This window comes from Carassius gibelio, chromosome B18 (assembly GCF_023724105.1).
Source record: "Carassius gibelio isolate Cgi1373 ecotype wild population from Czech Republic chromosome B18, carGib1.2-hapl.c, whole genome shotgun sequence".
Classification (NCBI taxonomy): Eukaryota; Metazoa; Chordata; class Actinopteri; order Cypriniformes; family Cyprinidae; genus Carassius; species Carassius gibelio.
This window is the reverse complement of record NC_068413.1, coordinates 24,869,093-24,873,062: the sequence shown is the minus strand read 5'-3', so window position 1 is coordinate 24,873,062 and position 3,970 is coordinate 24,869,093. Positions and strand designations below refer to the sequence as shown.

The 3,970-nt window shown below is 34.8% G+C and overlaps 1 long non-coding RNA gene across 1 annotated transcript; it reads left to right on the top strand.

Annotated features, from left to right (window-relative positions):
- The first annotated feature begins 1,377 nt into the window (after positions 1-1,377).
- LOC127977458 (uncharacterized) lies at positions 1,378-2,367 on the top strand. Its single transcript, XR_008158233.1, has 2 exons — positions 1,378-1,873; positions 2,171-2,367. It is a non-coding gene; the product is annotated as an uncharacterized LOC127977458 (long non-coding RNA).
- The last annotated feature ends 1,603 nt before the right edge of the window (positions 2,368-3,970 follow it).

Here is a 3,970-nt window from a genome sequence, read left to right as displayed (position 1 = left end):
GTACGGTTTATCTTGCAGCAGTGTTGTGAGGTCTAACCCAGATCAATGCTCTGAAGTGTACACTGATTACAAGAACACCAAGACCTATCCATTGTTTGACAGTTCTTGTCTTTCAATACTCTGCCTACCACTGTCAAACATCCAGGAATAAAAATGAATGATGTACAAGCAACACTGCAAAAAATGAAATCTTGCAGAGTCAAAAAATCTTAAAATAAGACTAATTATTTTTCTTCTTCTTCTTCTTCTTCTTCTTCTAAAATACATTAAATAACCTAGAACTAAAAGCAAAATATTATTTAGCTTGTTTTGAGAAAATATAACTTGATTTTTCTTACTTAGAAAAAAAAAAAAAAATTCTGGTGATTTCTTTAAATGCATTAAGTATCTTTTTAAAGTGTACTGTTACAGTCTATCCTAGAATCAAGCCATGTTTTCTTATTTTAAGAGCACAACATTTCTAATTTTAGATCATGTTAGCACATTCATATATATATATATATATATATATATATATATATATATATATATATATATATATATATATATATATATATATATATATATATTTACATTAAAATACAAATATGTACTACTGTACACCCAAAGTGCTTTACAATCATATCAGGGGATCGCTCCTCAACAACCACCAGTGTGCAGCATCCACTTAGATGACGGCAGCCACAGTACAGCAACGCAAGTGGGCTCACCACACACACACACACACACACACACACACACACACACACACACACACACACACACACACACACACACACTACAGAGAAGAGAGAGTGGTAGAGCCAATTCAATGAATTAAACATTATTTAGTTTGAACCAAATGAGAACCAAGAAGTTGCAAATCAGAGAAACATAACATTTTATTTGGTGCTGATAACTGTCAATTTATAGACAACATCTTGTACATCAAACAGCATCCAGTAACTTCATTTTAAAGGATTAGTTCACCCCAAAATGAAAATTTCCTGATAATTTACTCACCCCAATGCCATCCAAGTTGTCCATCTCTTTCTTTCTTCAGTGGAAAATGAATTAAGTTTTTTGAGGAAACCGTTAGGATTTTCTCCACACAATGGATTTCAATGGTAACCAAAATGTTGAAGTCCAAATCAGTGCAGTTTCAAATGACTTGTGAGTGCTTCAAATGTCTCTCCTTAATCCCTGAAGATTTAAGAAAATGAGCAATGGATTCGCTAGATAAGGCCCTAATGCTCAGCTGGGATCGAGGAGAGTCATTTGAAGCACTTTAAAACTGCATTGATTTGGACTTTAGCATTTTGGTTGCAATTCAAGTCCATTGTGTGGAGAAAAATCCTAAAACATTTTCCTCAAAATAAATGTATTTTCCACTGAAGAAAGAAAGACATAAGCATCTCCAACAAATCAAATCCAGCCTTGGTTTGGCTTGGTCCATTGTCAAACATTGCTAGAATCATTGGATGTGAAAGTAGTTGTGCCAAACTTCGGACCAAAGGAATATAGTAAAAGCATATTTTTCTTATTCTTACAGCTTGTGAGGCTCCTCTACTCCTAAAGGATGCAGTCTGGGAAATTTCAATTTCTTGGGCTTCAACTACTTTGAACTGATTTTTAGATTTGAATCTTGCATATATGTGGTGGAAACTGTGTCAAAAGGGTATTCAAAATTATTAAAAATGTCCAGAACGTCACTCATCAGTTGATCGCTCACCCCTGATTGTCTGTGAATAATATCTAGGGAAGTCGTGGCCTAATGGTTAGAGGGTTGGACTCCCAATCGAAGGGTTGTGGGTTCTAGTCTTGGGCCGGACGGAATTGTGGGTGGGGGGAGTGCATGTACAGTTCTCTCTCCACCTTCAATACCACGACTTAGGTGCCCTTGAGCAAGGCATCGAACCCCCAACTGCTCCCCGGGCGCCGCAGCATAAATGGCTGCCCACTGCTCCGGGTGTGTGCTCACAGTGTGTGTGTTCACTGCTCTGTGTGTGTGCATTTCGGATGGGTTAAATTCCTTTTTTTTTTTTTTTTTTCTGGGGGAAGTCGTGGCATAATGATTAGAGGGTTTAACTCCCAATCGAAGGGTTGTGGGTTCTAGTCTCGGGCCGGACGGAATTGTGGGTGGGGGTAGTGCATGAACAGCTCTCTCTCCACCTTCAATACCATGACTTAGGTGCCCTTGAGCAAGGCATCGAACCCCCAACTGCTCCCCGGGCGCTGCAGCATAAATGGCTGCCCACTGCTCCGGGTGTGTGCTCACAGTGTGTGTGTGTGTTCACTGCTCTGTGTGTGTGCATTTCGGATGGGTTAAATGCAGAGCACAAATTCTGAGTATGGGTCACCATACTTGGCTGAATGTCACTTCACTTTTTCACTTTAATATCTGTAATTTGGCCCACGAAGGCAGTCCAACAGTGAGGCTTGATACTGCTGCACCCCGAAAATTATGTCACTGACAGTTCACTGCAGAAAAAAAAATCACTTTCTTCCTGGTGGAAATGAAAAACATTTTAAGACTTCATAATGTATTATGCATTTATAAATAACCTAAAATAACGCAATATAAAGTGCAACAGTGCCCACTAAACATATTCTTTGTTCAGTAATTATATACCATGAATGAGCCAGGAGGAAATCATTAAAAAGAGACGGCATTACAAATTAACAAAGCAAAAAAAGGTATTTGAAAATCAGATAAAAAGACAACAGCACAGAACTTTAACGACTTTAATAGGAATGGACTTCAATTCCAATGACAATTAAGTTAAATGAGATATGCTTGTATTTGTTTGTGATTAATGCAGAATAGAGGGGTGCAAGTATGGTGTCAAAATCCTGTCCCCTTGTTCTCTCGAGATTTTTCGATATGAGTAAAATAAGCCTGTGTTAAACATGACTTGAGAACCTTGACGTTTTGTTGTACAACATTTTTTGTTTTATTTTATTACGTGCACCCATACAAAAAAAAATAATAATAATAACACATTTTAAAGCAATCATGATCATATGTTTAAAAAAAAAATAACTTGGTAATAAAGTTTGGGATGTGAATGTGCGCAGTTTATGTTGTAGAACAAAAAAAATAAAATAAAATTATCAACAAGTTATGTTTATCAACAGGCTTTAATTTACTTATAAATTGAAAAACCCATTTTCAAATGCTTGCCATCATCGTGTAAATGAACGGCAATAACACAAACAAAGTTTTTTTGATTTCAATAGAAAACGGTGTCATATAAAAAATACATTAAGATATATGCAACTAACATAAAAAAAAAAAAAAAAAAAAAAAAACAAAAAAAAAACAAAGCAATGAGTCGTTGTTAATATGGATAAAATAAATGGTATTTTTCTCCCGGGACCAAGACAGTTGTACTATATTAGGCTTCTGTTCAATTGCTGGCTACATGTGTGTGTATGATGATTAGGGGTGGGCGATAGGTCAAAAATATAATATCACTATTTTTTTTTTTTTTGAAAACAATGCCTTACAATGTAACACATATATATATATATATATATATATATATATATATATATATATATATATATATATATATATATATATATATATATATATATATATATATATATAAAGGGCAGACATTAAGGCCAAAGTGGCGAAGACAAAAAACCCTTGACAATACACATACATAATATAATTAGCTAAAGAAATAAAGCACCATTTATTTAATTTGTATAAGTACCATATTTTCCGGAATAGTCACACTTTCTTTCATAGTTTGGCTGGTTCTGCGACTTATAGCCAGGTGTGACTTCTTTATCAAAATTAATTTGACATGAACCAAGAGAAATGAACCAAGAGAAAAATATTACCATCTATATAAATTTTACATTGATTCTTATTAAAGCTACTATTAAAGTTCTCAGTCAAGAGCAGCGAGTGATTTTCTCTTTGTTTAGTGTTGTCTTAACATTAAATGGACAGTTTATCCCAAAATGAAAATTGCCA